The sequence below is a fragment of the Protopterus annectens genome, chromosome 7.part0 (genome assembly GCF_019279795.1).
Source record: "Protopterus annectens isolate FY-2018-M chromosome 7.part0, PAN1.0, whole genome shotgun sequence".
Taxonomy (NCBI): Eukaryota; Metazoa; Chordata; order Ceratodontiformes; family Protopteridae; genus Protopterus; species Protopterus annectens.
Window position 1 is genome coordinate 23,196,722 of NC_056739.1, and position 19,968 is coordinate 23,216,689.

Below are 19,968 nucleotides of genomic sequence, written 5' to 3' on the forward strand. Positions count from 1 at the left end.
GATTAAGAGGGACAGATCTAAAATTTGAGTTAAAATCAGGGACGTCCCTGAAAATCAGGGACAGTTGAGATGTATGGTGTGAGTTGCTCAATGCTGGTTTGGCCTATTCTTCTATTAAGGCCCACTTATCAGCTCTTTCTGCTTGTTTGCTTTTAACTCCCCCGTTAGCTTTTAGATTTGAGGCTAAGCAATTTGTTAAAGGCTTCCTTAATATTAGACCTCCTAAGAAGCCTGTTCCTCCTCCTTGGGATCTTAATTTCATTCTGGAAAAATTGACTCAGTCTTCTTTTGAGCCTGTTGTTTCAGCTTCCTTGCAACATTGTTTTTGGAAGGCACTTCTCTTGTTAGCTCTTACTTCTGCCAGACAGGTATCTGATTTGTAAGCCCTTATGGCTTGTCCACCTTTTTTGATATTTCATGAGGACAGGGTGTACTTGTGTACTAATCCTTCTTTTATGCCTAAGGTGGTTAATGAGTTGTCACTTAATCAGTCTATTAATCTGCCTACTTTTTCCCCCTCTCTGCACTCTGACAGTGAGAGGGTGCTGCATACTTTAGATGTGCATAAACAGCTCAGATATTATTTGGATAAACTAAAGGTATCAGAAAATCTGACCAGTTTGTTTAATTTCATCTTAGGTCTTTAGGTTGTCTTTGTCGAAGCAAACTATTTCCACTTGGATTTCAAAGGCTATTTCCTTTTGTTACACTTTTCATGGTGAGAGCCTTCCTTCTTCTGTAAAGGCTCATTCTACTAGAGCTGTGGCTTCTTCTGTTGCTTTTTTTGAAGGCTTAGATGCTAAATCTATTCTCGAAGCTGCTACCTGGACTTCTGTGCATACCTTTACCAAACATTACCAGTTGGATGGTATCTCCAGAGGTAGGGCTGGTTTTGCCGATGCCATTCTTCATGGCTTCTTAGACGGCTCTGCAGCTGCTTCCTCCTCCCAAGTTTCTTCTTGAGCTTTGGCCTCTCCCATTTGTAAGGAATACTGCAGAGGGGAATGTAAGGACATAGCACAGTTGTGTAAAATCTTACCATAAAGGTAGATGTCCTTGCCTTCACCACTGCAGTATTCACTCTCCCCTCCATCTGCCTAGTCTTTTTTCCTTCCTGGATGTGCAGGTTCTCAGTGGTTTTCCTTGAACTGCTGTTCCTACTGTGGCAGTCAGTTCTGAGGATGGTATGCCTGAATGCCACCTTTATGCCCTATGCTACTCAAGGAGCGTATAGGTGACATTCAGCGTACCTTAAAGCAATGGTAGACTTTGGTAAACTGGCCAGATGGTGGGCTTCATGGCAGGGAATCCCCATTTGTAATGAATACTGCAGAGGTGAAGGCAAGGACATCTGCTGTTATGGTAAGATTTTGCACAGCTGTACTTTTCATATACAGGTCAGCTCAGGTATATTTGTATTAACCAGAAGGAAAACTTGTGGATGACAGAGTAAAAGGAATGTATTTGGGAAGGGAAGAGGGCAAGATATAAGTGAGATAAACTGATTCCCCCTTATAGAACAAGATAGTTTATTATTACCCGATTTGAAGAAATACTTTAGAGCTATAAATTTAAGGCACATATACATAAACCAGATAGAAGGTTATAAATTAAAATGGAAAGGAATGATGATAAAATTGCAGGGGAGGGGGATCAAGAGATAATAATCTTTTTCTTTTATTTATTTGCAGTTTGTTTTCCAGGATAGTCCATTGGGCTACAAGGAGCCCATTTTCAGTGGAGTCCTGGGGAGAAAAGCTCCAGAAAAATACAAATACATAGGACAGAAAAAGCACAAATCCATAGTATACATTTGAAATAAATGTTATATACATAGTTCAGAAAGTACAAATCCATATTACACATTTCAAATAAATGTTACATAATACAGAAATAAAAAAGAGAGAGTGGAATTTTGGATGCATGCCCTTAAGTAGCATAAGAACAACCATACAGAATATTATATTCATAGGATAGCAGAAAGTATTTAAAAAAAAAAACATGCCAGCACTAGAATGGAGAAAAGAGAGTTTACCAATGAAGATAACTGCAAGCGGAGGTATAGAAAATCAGAAAGAAGGGGCTGGAATTTACTGAAAAAAGCTGAAAAAGCAACAAAGGAACTGTGGGCAAATAATTAGGAGGGAAATATAATAGACTGGAATGAGGCCAAGCAGAAATTTGGACTACAGATTAAACACTGCCTTCTCCATTGAGATTGATAACTGAGTACAGGCAGAGAGAAAGGGGAGTGCTAACTGAAAAACAAACCACGACTGAGTTTCTAGATGAGTCTAAAAAAGAAGCTGCTGTTAAAAAGGAGGTCCTTAGGGCATATAAACTACTGCAGAGTAATTAAAAGAATCACTCAGAAAACATTAAAGATGCTTGGGAAGAGACTGGAAAGGCAGTTTATAAAGGAACAGTGACAGGACATTTGTATGACTTGCAAGTATGCAACAAAGTCAAGAAGGTTTAGAATTTTTGTGTGGAAATGTTTACATAGATATTTTTATACCCCAAGCAGACTTTAGAGAATTTTTCTCATGTAGATAGCAAATGCTGGAGCTGTGATGGGAAAGAGAGAGAGAGAGAGAGAGAGTAGCAGAATATATTTTTTTATAATGTAACAAGACAAAAGCTTTTAACAATTCCCTCGGCATACCTTGTCAGAAATGTTTGGGGAGTACATGGTTATAATTAAGGAAATTATTCTTCTGAGCTGGGCTGTTGGATCTGGATTGTGAAGACATAGGCATTACTATGTTTAATGCTATCGACTGACAAAAAAGGAATTCTGAGAGAATGGAAGTTAAAATTAAAAGCATCCATAACTGATGTATTGAATATTGTAAAGGAGATAAAAGAACTGGAGTTAGGATCTTTAGAAAAGGGAAGCAACAAAAAATATATATACATAAATTTAATCTGTGGGAACAATACATATAGAATAATGTTTGAGGAGTGAGGTTTAAGGGAAGGCATGAACTGAGCAGTTTATATAATGTTGGAGTAAATGAAAATTGTTAAAGAAAATATATGTATACTCCATGAAAATAATGGGAATTGTGTTATGATTTGTTTTGTTTTCTATGAATGTGTGTGTACACGTAGGCCACTTTTTAAAAATGCCACGTTTAATAAAGATGTTAAAAAAAACTGGAAGTCTATTTCTATTCCCTGCTTTCTTGGCAAACTCTGAGGATTGTGATGGCTGTTCAAAGGGTCACTATAGGAATTACTCAACAATAGTAGATCAAAGTAGTATGCAATTATTGGGTAGATACCTGAAAGTACAACTAAAAAAAAAGGTTAGAAACAGAGCAGAAAACAGTAAATCCCACTGGAATAGTCTCCAAAATGGCTGAGAATCCTATGTGCTGATGCTCCTCTAGCCACTGTAAAGTGGAACTAATTGGGGCATCTCAGTGACCACTGGTTAGGTAAAACACTGACTTTTCAGTTACAGTGCTACTCTGTCTTCCTGACTGGGTTCCTTTCATATAATGCAAGCAGGCTTTGCTACAAGGAGAAACAATCCATCTGACTGGGTGCTGTGTCCTTCAGACGCTATCATATCAGATGATGTTGTCCTGTTGGCTAACTGTATCATGGGCTGAACATATCCATGTGTGTGTTTGGGAACCACACAGAGATGCAGTGCACACCTGCTGCCACATCAATAAGGACATCTGGATGGGGTATATTTCTGTTGTTACTATGCAGAGGTACAAGTCTTGAATGAATCTTTCCTGAAAGTCATTGACCAGATTTTTGTTGTCAAATGCTGCAGAATGAAACTCTCCACGATCCCCTAGATGATAAGAGAAATTTGGTGTATTATCTGAACAGGCAGCCTTCAGAAGAAGTGCCATAAGGATGGTCTTGTCACAACACTACAAAGATGCTTTCAGCTTATAAATGAGTCTAAAATTGTATGTCAGTCTACTATACCTTTCCCAAAATAAGACAAAATGAATTCACATCACCAATTAATTATCAGTATCAAAACAGGATCATATTAAGGTTTTCTGCTAAATGTCAGAAGTCTAAACAAACCGTCCAATCTTGAGGCACACCTACATTTGGAATGCATAAATGTCTGTAGTCAGGAAAAACCTAGTTTAAATGCCCAGAAAGCACTCTCTCCACACCTGAGTTTAGTGTCTACTATGCCTACAGACCCACTGGCAACTGAGATGGTATATACATATTTGTCAAAATCCATATCACCTATAGACAGATTCCCAGAAACTTATAATTTGAAATTATCAAAATCAAAATCACTGCAAAGAAAATCAGTTATCAGTTTATTGCCTATTACAGAACAATTTCTATGACCCCAGAAGTTCATGTCAGGTTCCTAAATGCCATGGATGAGCTCTCCATAAATAAAAGCTCATCACTCTGGGAGACTTTAACTAGCCATCAACTGATTAGAGTACTTACACTGACAGCCTAGTATATACTCAGAAGTTTTGAGATATAATAAATCCAAATTTAACATATAAGGCTCTTACTGTCCTAGTTAAAGGCCAAATATTCTTGTCCTGGTGCTTACAAATATACTGCCATTGTGCACAATTCTGCTAGTAACTCCCTCTCTGATCACATCACAAGCTAGTAACATTTTCCCTCAAACTATCTAAACCCCCTGAAATCAATATATTGGAATTCAAGGACTTTAGATGTGTGAGTCACCTCAAATTGTATAATACCTGTAATAATATAATCCCAGATGACAGCTCAGCAAATAGTTTCAAAAAGTAGTTTTATACCCACATAAATAAATGTATAGACGTGGCAGTTCCATCCAGATACAAATATATTAATTAATAGACATTTAATAGCAAACTACCCTAGTGGTCGACCAACATGACCAAACTCTACAATAAAATGAAAACAAACTTATTTTATACAGCACATCTAAAAAAAAGTCCATAAAGTGTAAGAAATTTGTTTAAGAATTAAAAAAAGACTATTAGTTCTACTGGGGCAACCTTTAGATTCACGGTGGCAGCTAAAGCCAAGGGCAGTTATAAAACCTTCTTCAGTTGTGTAAGAAAACTATGAACCAACATTAAAAATTGTTGATAACTCATACTAAATGCCAAAACCTATCCAGACTCAGTGGGCATTGGCAATATACTTTAGTGCAAATTTCTCTCTGAAGACATCTATCTAAAGTCCTGTGAAGTATGTATCTCTCAAAAATCTCATCATCACTAAAGAACATATATTGAACATGTTATCCAAGACTTGATCGCAGTGGAACCTCCATAAGCTATTTAACCTGTGCCTGTCTATAGGCACAGTCCCAGAAGTATGGCCTACATCACTGGTGATACCACTCCATAAAGGTAACCCAGCAGCCTGAGGCGGCTCATTTGTAGGACCACAGAACATATAATATACCTGATTGACACTGATATTAAAAATCTCGTTAGGCTACATCTACAGCAATCTGGTTTTCTAAAAGGTAGATCCTAACTAATGAACTTGGTACACTTTGGAAAGGTGACACAAACCATTAACAACAGTTACACTGTACAATTAGCCTACCTTGATCTGGCCAAGACATTTAAAGTATTCCCCATGCTATCATAATTAGTAAACTAAATGTACCACAAATAGATCCCTATGTCATAAGGTTGATAAACTGGCAACAAAGTCAGAGCCTACAAAGGTCTCGGTGGTAGGGGGAGCATCAAAGAGCACAAGGTGACCAGTGATGGTCTGCATGGCTCAGTGCTGGGACCATTTTTGTTTAGTCTTTAGTTCTCTGACTTTCAGACTAAAAAATACAACCTGAGGCAAACCAAGTTTCACAAATGATAGTAAACTGGGAATAATTGTCAGATCTCCTTTTGACACAAAACCTTTCTGCAGGAACTCACACTTATAAATATCAGGTGCATTGAAAATTAACTTAAATGCTAAAAAAGGCAAAAGTGTTGGATTTGAAAGACAGAGCCTCACTTCAGCATATGACATTTGCAATGAAAATGTCGTTAGAGATCTGACTGTGTGTGTTGTTGATGCCCTCCTCTTTGATCACCATGTCGCCATGGGTGTCATCATGTCCTTCAACCTGATGAAGAAACAAAAGCAGTGTAACACTATGAATGGCTCAAACAAAACTACCATAAAACGAAGCCATCCTGGGCGAGTAGCTGACAACACATGACTGTAGTAGATCTAAATAGAACACTAGCAGTAGCCAATAAGCAAAAGATCCAAAATCCAGGGAAACAAATGTAGTAAAAGCGATTTTAATATCACAGCCTTACACAAAGTTAAGCACTTTCATCTCTGCGGAAGGAGACTTCATAAGAACAATTACCATGGATAGTTAGTGTCCTTTTATATTGCCATCTATTACAAATTATGGCAATTGAATGTTTGAACTACTTAAAGGTACAGACACATATACAAATAAACCACTTTACAATTCAGTAAAAATTGTTCAGCATATTAATAAATACATCCCATTATCAATTCATTATACCATAATAAACATAAAAAGTAAAACAATTCTATATTTGCTTGTTTGAAGTGTTATTAAAAGTGGAATTGGAAATGGAAAAAATCCGACAGTGTAAGGGTACATTTTTTAAAGATGGGAACAATAGTACAACTGTCATTCAATCCTGGAGGCATTGTTGCATTTAGCCTCAACTGCCATTGTAATTCTCTAATTTCCAGGTCTAATGCCCACCATCCTCCTCTTATATTGTTGGGTATAATATCCAGAATCCCAGATTTGAACCTACTTATAACTTTGCACACTAAACTATGCTTATAGAGGGTATTGTTTATGTTTGCTTTGTTTATAGCACATAGGTGTTTGTAAATACGCTTCCTAAAATTGCGCTCCATTTTTCCTACATAGACATTGCCACAAATAATGCATAAAGCGATATAAATAATTCCCTTAGTACCACAATTGCCCTTTTTTAACAGAATTGTAAACGATACATGTTCCAGGCTTATGATCTGGCCTTCCATAACATGGGAGCATTGTCGACATGCTCTACACTTTGTTGTTCCTTTTTCTGATACCTGATGGTATAATATTTCATGTTCAAAAAGCCATTTTAGTTTCTTCCCTGTTTTGTAAACAAAACTAGGAGCTTGTCCTATACTTTCAAGAATTTCAGAATTACTCTTAAAAATCGTCCAGTTGTTAATGTTTTTCACTTCCTGACTACCCATACCATAACGTATTACCATGCTGTTTTGAAAATCCAGGATACTTTCTATCACATTCTCATGTGAAATCAAACCACTATTGTATAAAAGTGGTTTGTATCTATTAACCCTTGCACTTTTTACTTCCTCAGCTATTGTAATCAGGTAATCTTGGGGATACCCTCTTTCCTTAAACATTTTTGTAATAGTGTTGACTTCTGCCAAAAAACTGTCCAGGTCCGAGCACATTCTAGCTGGTTGGACCAAATGTTCCTTAAAGATGTTCTTCTTTATATGTCCCGGGCAGTTGCTCTGATAATCTAGGTAGTTGTTGGAAAAAGTTTTCTTTCTAAAAGGTTTTGAACTAAACTTATTGTTAATATTATCCTTAGTTAAGTCTAGATAATCTATACTATTTTTAGATTCAGTTCCTGTGAATTGAAATATATCACTAACATTATTAAGGTAATCCAAAAATAAGTCAATTTTATTTGGGGACTTCCATAGAATAAAGGCATCATCACGGTATCTATAGTAAGCTAAACCAGTCCTTAGAAAATTCTGAATTAAGGACATATGTTTCTCCCACATATATATGACTAAACTGGCATATATGGGTGGGCAGCTCACACCCATTGCTACTCCTTTGATTTGTTTAAAGAATTCTCCTTCAAATGTAAAATAGTTGTTATTCAGGATGTATTCCATAATAGCCATCAAAAAATTCAACATTGTGTCACTTAAAGGGGTTAAATTGCTAAGCACATTGTAAAATAATTGTAGTCCTTAAAACAGATATTTAACATCTATAGTTGAAAAACTACACTTCTCACTGAGCCAGCTGGCCTGACTTTTCATTAAAAAGTCCCATGAGTTTTTTTTTTTTTCAATAATAATTCTTTATTCTTTTCCAAATGTTAATACAATACTACAACATATTTACAATATATACATGAATGCTTCCAACAGTTACATAGAGTCATTATACATAAATATATACTTCTAAATAGGTATTACAGAAAAAGAAAATAAAAATCTAGTATCAATATAAGGCTTATCTATAGTAAACTCCATAATTAGTCTGTACTTCCCAGAGAAAAGTGGATTGAAACCTTAAGCTAAGACAATATTAAAGATTTGCTCCCATATTTTTGTGTTATTCACACTTTTCTTATGATCATTAATTAGTAATTTGTGTGCTAAGATATGTTTTATCGCTACACTCTTAAAGTTTTCCCATGAAGTCTGGGATGGATTCAACCAATTTGTAGCTATGAACAGCTTCATTAACAAAAAATATTTATGAGTATGATCCTTTGGGATCTATCCAAATTAATTGGCGGAATATGAAGAATCATAAACTCCCAAGAAAGTGTAGACTGTTGATATTCCATTTTTTGTAGTTGGAATTTCAAAGAATTCCAGAGTTTAAAAATACATTTTTGTATTTACATTACATACAGATATTTATTTATTTATTTGTTTATTTATTGGTCCATTTATATATTAATGGATATATAAAAGTTGATATATATATATATGTTGGCTATGCAAGACATATAAGATGCAAATAAAGAAACTAAAGTGTCAGCAAATAAGGCTTCTGACTTGGGATATGGGCTTGTTGTGAAAAGAATATTCTGAGGCTTATTGATGCATGTTTTAGCTAGATTGTTTTATTTTTTTCTTTTTTTGATGTGCATATGCTACTTCATTTATTGTTTATTGATTTTATTCTACTGCATTTTATTGTATTAAATATGACTACATATTACTGATTACATATATATATTATTATTTGATATATAAGTATTCTATACATATATATACAAGCTGATAAATACAATACTGCAGAACAGATCAAAAATGTTCTATTGAATCTGCATGTATCCAATGTAGCTTTAAGAGCTAGCTATACTGTTTGATAGAAACAGGTGTTTTTAATTAGCAAGGTAATTGCACTAATTAAGGGATGAAGAATACTATTTAAACTGAGCTACTTCAATGTATAATGAAATCTGATGAAGCGTATCAAGAATACGTGAAAGCGCTCATTTCGTTGTTTCTGGTTTTATGGAATAAAGAAGAAGTTTGCTCTATCCTGGATTGGTGTTCATTTCATGAAAATAGTGACTGCAGTAGCCGTTTTGTTCTGGTTCACTTGTGTTTTATATTTGCATTTTTCTGGTTCGTGACAAGTGCTCCAGGTCCAGGTGAACGTTTTTTTCTGTTTTTTGCTGTGTATTCTCTAACCGTTCCATCTGACGAAATGGCTCACTCTACTATTGAGCTAGACTATAATCCGGAGTCGAGGGCTGGTGCCAAGAGGTGGTCTAATATTGTTAACAGCGGTTCGAACCCTTTATTGAGTCTGGATTTTGGAAGAGTATCAACATCCCATATTGAGCAAGGTAATTGCAACATGGAATTATTTAATACGTTATACAAACAACTAGAGAATACTTTATACAAAATACAACGATATAATTGGCAACGTAAGCATCTTGAAGCGTCATTACATTTCAACATAATACCGAGAGGCATGAGGGTCATATGTATGCCAACTTATGGCGATAGCCAGCCAGAATTGTTAAGGAAGTGGCAGGAGATCAATTTAAATACAAGCCGGCAATATATGCAGTTTTTGATAGAACACTTCATGCCCCTTGAGCAAGATTTGATAACCAATGCCAATAAGATCAATCACGAAATTTGTGAAACATTTAATAATGATTTTTGCATGGGTAAAATAGACGCTCTCTATGTTCAAATTGAAGCTTACAGTAACAGACTGCAATTAATCAAACAACGTAAACTGCAGCGTGACCACCGCAATTTCGCAGAAGGTCACGTGTTCATCTGGCCACGCCGTACGAACCAGGAAGATGCAGTTAAACAGAATGAAAGAGTGCCCATAACCAACAGCAAGGGCACAGATAATCAAGAATTTAGGGCACACAATGCCACGATGGTTCATGTTGATGATACCAGAACTTCAGATAGTGCCTTTATCACTCCGCCGGAAGCGGCGGATTTGGTGTTACATGTTTCTGCCTCTACTCCTTTGCCCAACCAAGAGGCGGATAAAGAGAATCAGGACACGAACACCACAGGTACTGGGGCAATTCTGAAGCGTCATGCAGTCGCCCCCCTTTTTTTACCTTATTCGATAAGGAAACCTATGACATCCAGAGAAAGATCCAGGAGCTGGGACAAACGCAAAAGGACTCTTTCGGAAGAGAACGGACAACAAAGGCAACGCCAGAAGCAGTAAATGACTCTTCTTCTTTATTTTTTAATTTGTCTAGCTATGTATTAAGTAAATCTGATATTAGCCTTCTGAACAGAGGTTTATCCTTTGTACCTTCGCAAGCCAGTTGCCTACAGGATATTTTGATAGATATAAGAATTTTTAGTCGTAAATTAGCATTGAAATTGATGTTTTATAATGAAGGAAATAATTACGAAGATAACAAAAGTGATGCTCCATGTTATAAAAGGAAAAGTATGTATTGTCCACCATTACCAAGTCATATAGAATGCTTTGTTAAGTTGTGTGAAAAAAGTTTCTATGATTATTTCTATCAGGGTAATAGGAAATGTATGTATTTCAATATGAATAGAGATGAAAGATTGTCATTGCAAGAATTAATAGGAGAACCCTCGATACTAGATACTGAACAATACAATGCATCCATGATATCAATGTTAAGTGATCAGGATACGTATACTGAAATTTCTCACAGATTGTTGATTGGAATATTAAACAGAGTTAAAGACAAGATATACGACATGTTGATGTGTCGTCAGATTAGTAAAGAATTATATGACTTTTTTAATGTAGAATCTCCACAGATACCACATATAAAAGCATTACCTAAAATACATAAGGAAGTATCTCCACCTCCTCTTAGGCCCATAGTAGATGGTGAAGGATGGGCCACACAAAATATCTCTATATTCCTAGAAAAGAGCTTGAGGCCCATCATGAACCAGATTCTCACCATACTAAGAGATAGCTACCAGCTGCTAGAGATGTTGGATAATCTGGATGTAGAATTAATACCTGGGGTCCATATGTTAATCACTCTGGATATACAAAGTCTCTTTACATGCATCCCTAATGATCAAGGAATACAAAGTATTAGGGAGCTACTCCAATTCTATCCTGAAATCAGTAGAAATAAGAACATATTAATATGCCAATCGCTAGATATGGTTCTTTCTAATAATGTTTTTTCCTTTTCCAACCATATTTATCTACAGAAGTGGGGTGTTGCCATGGGCACACCCTGCGCTAACACCTACGCTAACTTGGTTGTTAACTGGTGGGAAAGAGAACATTTATTTAGTCATCATATGTTTAAGAACACTATTTTGTATTCCAGATTTGTAGATGACATCATAATCATTTGGGAGGGCACAAGGGAGCAGTTCTCCAGTTTATTACAACATATGGAAAGCACCACAAGTTTCCTAAGATTCACCATGGAAGCATCTTCCACTGAAATTAATTTTTTGGACTTGAATCTAAGAATAGAAGAAGGGAAGATTATATCCAGCATCTATAGGAAAAGTTGCTGGAAGAATGCCTTACTTAGCTTCGATAGCATGCACCCCAGGCATGTTTTCAGAGGCATAGTAAAAAGTCAGTTCATCAGACTAAGCAAACTTTGTAAAAAACAGTCAGATCTTATGACTGAGGCACAGGTGATGGAACAATTGTTCTTGGAAAGGGGATATGATAAAAAAATGGTAAAGGAGACAAAAGAGCAGGTACTTAAAGATATGGATAGGCCTGCATTGGAGAGAGGTGGATGGAGATTCTACAATAATAGTAAGAAAAGATCAAGCTCTAAATTTCAAGAAAGGATGCAGTTCCTGACCACTTATACTAATGATAATAAGAAAATTATACAAATTATAGGACAGCATTGGCCGGTATTGACGGTGGATGAGAGAACAGCAAAATTAATAGGAGAAACTCCAAGATTTATTTATAGAAATAATAAGAACCTGAAAAGGTTGCTATGCAAGACATATAAGAAAGAGATGAATTTAGTTCCAGGACCAAGTATTAATCAAGGAACCTTTGCATGCAATAAATGCAACATGTGTCAGTTTATCATAGAAGCTCAGGAGTTTGTACATCCCACTTTGAAGTATGAGTTTAAATCCAGTTTCTATGCCTCATGTAATACTTGCAATGTTATTTATTTAGCAACATGCGAAATCTGCACAGCATTCTATAAAGGACTTACAAAAAGAGAATTCAGAAAGAGAATATACAATCACATATACGATATAAAGAAAAATAATGAAACTAATGCATTGGCCAAACACATAAAGCAATATGCGACACACAGCTTCAAGTTCAGGGTACTACAAATAATTGAAAAAGATATAAATGGAGGAGAAACAGTGAATATCCTTGAACAAAGGGAACTATATTGGATCCTAAGGATGAGAGCACATCATCCACCTGGTTTGAATCAATATGTTCCCATGAGACCCATATTACGATGAAACCAGGCAATGAAGGTTAGATAGGGCTGGTGTATATATATTGGTCAGTGTAGACTATGTGAGATGATATACAGGAAATTCATTGTCTACTTTCATGGATTGATGGTATATACATACATATTTTTCTGGGTTTCTTGCCATAATAATTAATTAACTATACTCATATTTATATCTATATTTACACTGTAGCATCCAAGACATGAGAAGTTTAAATATTTCCTTATATATCTATCCATTTGTTTATTTATATAGGTATTTACACACACATATATACATTTTTATGCCCATATATATGTATATTTATGTATTTATGTAGGATATGTTGTTAATACTTAATATTGAATACATACATATGTGTACAGGGCTGGTTGCAATTGATTAGTTTATATTGTTATATTTATATCATTTCATTTTTATACTTAGATGTGATACCAGACATGTAGGTTATCTAACATAAGACATACTGTTCATCTACTTAAGATCCAGACATAGTAAGTATTAGAAGTAGTCTGTTGGATCCACAAAAAGATATATTTTTATATATTGATTTAATGGCCTATTCTGCAATAACTATAGAAATGATATGGAGCCCTAAGCACTTTATGTAATAATGTATTTATGTTGATATATGCAGTCATTTATTTATTTACCTACATATTTATTCATCTATTTATTTATTTATTGATTTATTCATATATTTATTAGTATGTATAGTTATGGGTTTACACATGGGCCAAAACATATATTTCTGTCAGGTATTAATATACAAATAAAAGTTGAAGTGGTAGAAGGCAATTTAGATCTGCCATGATAGGTACTTTTACAATTGCAAGAAATAATATAGAGCGCCATGCACTTTACTGCAACAATATATCGTTTTCATACATGAGCATACATACAGATATTTATTTATTTATTTGCTTATTTATTGGTCCATTTATATATTAATGGATATATAAAAGTTGATATATATATATATATGTTGGCTATGCAAGACATATAAGATGCAAATAAAGAAACTAAAGTGTCAGCAAATAAGGCTTCTGACCTGGGATATGGGCTTGTTATGAAAAGAATATTCTGAGGCTTATTGATGCATGTTTTAGCTAGATTGTTTTATTTTTTCTTTTTTTGATGTGCATATGCTACTTCATTTATTGTTTATTGATTTTATTCTACTGCATTTTATTGTATTAAATATGACTACATATTACTGATTACATATATATATCATTATTTGATATATAAGTATTCTATACATATATATACAAGCTGATAAATACAATACTGCAGAACAGATCAAAAATGTTCTATTGAATCTGCATGTATCCAATGTAGCTTTAAGAGCTAGCTATACTGTTTGATAGAAACAGGTGTTTTTAATTAGCAAGGTAATTGCACTAATTAAGGGATGAAGAATACTATTTAAACTGAGCTACTTCAATGTATAATGAAATCTGATGAAGCGGCGTATCAAGAATACGTGAAAGCGCTCATTTCGTTGTTTCTGGTTTTATGGAATAAAGAAGAAGTTTGCTTTATCCTGGATTGGTGTTCATTTCATGAAAATAGTGACTGCAGTAGCCGTTTTGTTCTGGTTCACTTGTGTTTTATATTTGCATTTTCTTATGATCATTAATTAGTAATTTGTGTGCTAAGATATGTTTTATCGCTACACTCTTAAAGTTTTCCCATGAAGTCTGGGATGGATTCAACCAATTTGTAGCTATGAACAGCTTCATTAACAAAAAATATTTATGAGTATGATCCTTTGGGATCTATCCAAATTAATTGGCGGAATATGAAGAATCATAAACTCCCAAGAAAGTGTAGACTGTTGATATTCCATTTTTTGTAGTTGGAATTTCAAAGAATTCCAGAGTTTAAAAATACATTTACAACTCCAGAACATGTGTAAAAGGTCAGCCGTTTGATCTATACAATATGGGCATTTAGGTGAATTTTTTTAATTAAATTTATATAGAGTGAGACAGGTGTAATACGCATTATTAAATATCATCAACTGAGTAAATAATAACTTTTGAAGGGACACTGATTTTAAGGTTAAGTTAATTGCTCTCACTATTTTACTATCTTCAATCGTTAACAGTTTCTCCTTCCAGTATTTGGATAAAAGTATTTGGTTATTGTATTTCACATCTTTCATCAAACTATATGAGGCTGTTATATATTTACAGTCCTGTGTTAGAGTTTGCCATAAATTTAGGCAAATGTTTAAGTCTTCTTCTTTAATTTTAAAATTCCTATTACTAAAATAGCCTATTAATAAGTCCTTTAACTGTCTCATTATAATTAAATACGAATTAGGGAGATTCATCTCTCTTAGCATGTCATGTATTGAAATACCAAGAAAGAGATATAAATCAAGTATGGTTAAGTTACTTATAAGTGGGAATTTCTTAAGATCTATCAACTGATTACCAATTTTCAAATTCGGGTTCTCATGAAATGGTTGAAAAATCATCATATATTGTAAGAAATGTAGTGAGTTAAACAGACTTTGTACTGATATTATATATATTCTGATATGTTCCATCAGAGCGTACATTTTAAGGGTATCTTTATTTAAAAAAGGTAATGCCTTACAATTGATGCCCAGTCCAGCAACATGTTTATGATTCAGAATCAACCACTTAGGTGCCCATTTAGAATTGGACCTATCAAAGTTAACTACTCTTAGAATTCTATTAGCATTTATTATTAAATAATATGTTTCAAAATTCGGTAGCTCTAACCCACCCCTGTTTTTCGGAGTCATCAGTTTATCATAAGATATCCTAACTTCTCTAGGTTCCCATACAAATCTACCTAATTCCGTATGAAGTTGTTTGAAGAATTTCCTAGAAATTTGAACTTGAGTAGCTCTAAAGATATAGAATATTCTGGGAAGTATGTTCATTTTAATAACTGAGGTCTTTGCCATTATTGGTAATTTCAGATTATTCCATCTTTTTAAATCAGAGACTATCTGCTCCCAAATTAGCTTAACATTATTTACATAAAAGTCTCTATTATCTGTTGAAAAAACAACCCCTAAATATTTTATTTTTTCTTCGGATTTTACCTGACCTACCAATGGTAAAAGCGAAAAGGGTGTAGGCGTCTTTAACGGAAATACCATGTTTTTTTTTAAATTTATTTTGTAATTCGATATTTTTGCAAAATCTTCCACAGCTTTTAATATTTTCTTGATATCTGAAACAGGTGTCGTGCAGTAAATATTTAGATCGTCCGCAAAAGCAGCCATGGAAATTTTCGTACCATATATTATTGGAGCATTGTGATAAATATTTTGTTTGATATGTAGAAATAATAGTTCTAAATATAGATTGAATAATATAGGAGATAACGGACATCCTTGACGGGTACCATTCTTAATTTGAATTCTTTTTGAGAGATTCCTATTAATAACTAGATTTGTATAGGGATTATTATATAGTTTTTTTAAAGTTAAAATGAATTCTTGAGGTATATTAAAACATGCTAAAATATCAAACAAACACTCTAAGTTCACTCTATCAAAAGCATTTTGCGCGTCAATTATGAGTGCATAAGCATTAAAATTCCTGTGAGTGGCATAAGAAATCAGTGTATGAAGTGATAACGTATTATCTGAAGTTTGTCTGCCATTTATGGAACTGGCCTGTTCCTCTGATATTACCAGGTTAATTATCTTCTTCAATCTATTAGCCAAAATCAATGTCATAATTTTCATGTCTATATTCAAAATAGTTATCCGGGTTTTGTAAATCAGCATTCTCTTTCGGTATAAGAATAGTTTTCAAAGCATTAAAGTGCGGGTCATTAATTTTATTATTAGTTATATAGTTAAATACCTGTGAAAGTATTTTCCCCAATATATCACTAAAAGTCCGGTCCCGGAGCTTTATATGGCTTCAACTTCTTAATTGCATCAGTTATCTCCTCTGAAGAAATTGGTTTAACTAAGTTCATATGAAGCTCATCACCAATCTTCGGAAAGATAATTTTCCTGCAGAAAATCATTATTACTCTTATTTATATTTAATTCCTGCTGTTCACCATAGACTTGAGAAAATATTAGTTCAAATGTCTTCATAATGTCTTCAGTATTGGTATATGTTTTATTATTAAAGTGCATTTCAGAGATTTGAGAAGGTATTTTCGATTGATTAATGATACGCGCTAGTGCCTTTGAAGGGGTCTGTATGTGATTGGCGTATTTTACCAGCATTTTATGTTCATAAAATGATAATTTACTGTTTTGTAGTAAAAAAAGGTCCTTCTGACATTTTAATAACTCTGTTTCAGTTTGTTTACTATAATTCCCAATTAGATCCTGATCCAGTAATTTAATTTTAGTTTCCAATTCTTGTATGTCTCTCACTTGTAATTTCTTGTACTAAGTAGCCTTTTGGAGAAAAATTCCTCTAATTTGTGCTTTGGTCGTTGCCCATTCTATGTCAGATGGATGACGGTGTTCAGAAAGATTAGCTAGTAGTTGGTTAAAAGACTCTTGAACTTCTTTTATTATATCTTCTTTATTCAATAGATATGGATTTAATGTCCAATTATAGCCTCTAAAACGTATCTTATGACTAGTGTACTTATTGAAAGTTAATGTAATCCTAGAATGATCCGACAAATGTCGAGCTTGTATGTATATATAGGGATCAAAAAACATTAGTGCGGCAGTAATTAGAAAAAAGTCGATCCTGGACCACATTTTATGACAACTTGAATAAAATGTAAAGTTATTTGCATTCATTTGATTCTTTGTGTATTTAAATGGATCATATAATTTAAAATCTGTTTTAAGTTCCTGTAGTGCTATCACTGCTTGGTTATTAAAGGACCTATGTGAACTTGATTTATCTAATTTGGGGTCTTGGTATGTGTTCCAATCACCTCATATTATTATATAGTAATTATTATATTGATTCAGGATAAAATAAAGTGATGTTATAAAAAGTTGTTGATTGGTACATGGGGCATATATATTAAGAAGTATCACCGGTTTATCATAAAGTTTAGATACAAGAATCACATAACACCATCTTCCCTCTTTGTCCATTTTAAAATCTAGAATTTTCTCTTGGTACTGACTTTTAATAATAATCGCCACCCCTGCACTATTAGTTGTCCCTTCCGAAGCTACCACCTCTCTGATCCATTTCTTATTTTTAAGGACAGTCCATTGATCATTAGTCAAATGGGTTTCTTGTAATAAAATAAAACATGCCTTTGACTGGAGGAATAAATGAAAAAATAATTTCCTTTTTTTCAAGTTCTGGAACCCTTTAACATTCCATGAGTCTACTATTCACATACTAAGATTTTTAAAACTTTGAAGTATATTTTAAAATTGAAAGACGATACTAGATTCAAATGTATTAGCACAGTATATAATGTCTGGAAGCAATCTTGACGTCCCATCCCTAACCAGTGCCTATCCACTATTCCCCTGGACCAGGACATACATAGGTATTTTACACTGTATAAACTTTTATTGGTACACATCCTTACTAAACATCTGTTCTTTATCTTACAAAATAACACACTAAAAACAATCAAAAAACCTATAATGACTACATCTAACTCTACAAAACCTAACTAAAACATTCCCTACTAAACACTGGTAACTATCTACAACTCTTGAACATATTATTTAGTTAACACGAATGGTCTTCATTACATTCAAAATTACTATTCTACCTTTCTAATAGTTAACATATATTATTAGTTCTATTAATTGGTTATATTACCCTAGAATATCTAACTCTCTTATTTAAATCTAACCTATTAAATAATAATGTTGTTAGCTTCAAGATAATTCACTATATGTTTAATCTATAGTTAAAGCATTAAATCTGACATTGTTTATCTAATCTAACTTATTTAACATTGTAATGACAGCAACATTGGTGAATACAAGTAGCATTAACTATGCTTACTGGGTACTATACTTGAATATATAAAATGATACCTAAATAGCACAGTTCCCAAAACATTCAGAACCACATCAGAGAGATAACCTTCATTTTCCTAGAAATGCCAGGATATAATATCTTCTTTTAATCTAGTAACTATCCCAACATTAAAACCCCTTTGTATCTAAACATTTACAGTATTAAAACACATCCTAAAGACAGGAAAATAAATATTACAGTACAGTACAATATTATTAGCACACCCACATTCAGGCAAACTACCTAAGAAAATAGAATATCTGTGATAAATTTATCCTACTTCTGCCATATCAGTTAAATAACACATTTTAACCAAAACATTATTAGTTCAGTTTAAATCCTACCTGAATGAATTCACATTTCCCTTTACAGAAATAAAAGTTGTAACATACATTAAAAGTCCACGGAACCTCGTTTTACGATCTCAGTAGTTTCCTCTTCTTCCACAGAGATCTTTCTACTTCCTGCTCATGAAATCTTGTCTTCGAGTTCGCGAAGGGGGAACCATTACGCGGACGGACTTCCGGATGCGCCATCTCGAAAGCGGACCCTCAGCAGCATCCAAGGGACTTCTTGTTGCCTCACGAAGGGACACAGTTCGTAGAAGCTGTAAAAGTTGGTGAAATCTTCGTGGACGAGCTGGAACTGCAAAAAAAGACTAGTTAAATATTTACCAAGGGGCCTGGTGAAGAAAAATGAACAAACAAAGGATTTTAGAGCCTCGAGGTATAGTAAGCATGGAATCCCAGTATCCACATTGCTGTAAACAGACTGGATGGTATAGTTAAGCTTCCGAAGTTGGGAGAGATTTAAAAATCTTCAAAAAGGTAACTTTTGCCTCTTTTTTTGTAGAGCTGGAATATTTGGATCCATCAACTGTGAAAATTAATGTGTTAGGGTATTTCATTTGAAATTTAATGTTCTTTTCAATAAGGAACTTGCAGTATGGAGCTAGTGCTTGTCTGGCTTGTCTTATTTGCAATGGTAAATCCTGTCCCATAGAAACTCTATTATTTTGCCACATAACATAACCTCCATTCTTTTTAACAGAATTATTTTATTTACATCCTGGTAGTTGAGAATTTTGACGTAAACCGGTCTAGGAACATTTGAGGCTTGTGTTTCCCTGAGAGCTCTATGGGCTCTTTCTATAACTATTTGCTTAGCAATATCAGAGTCATTGAACAATATTTCAAGTATTTGTATGATGGTAGAAATTAAATCATTATATTGGATAGTTTCAGGAATTCCTGTAATAATTATATTGTTCCTTCTGGATCTT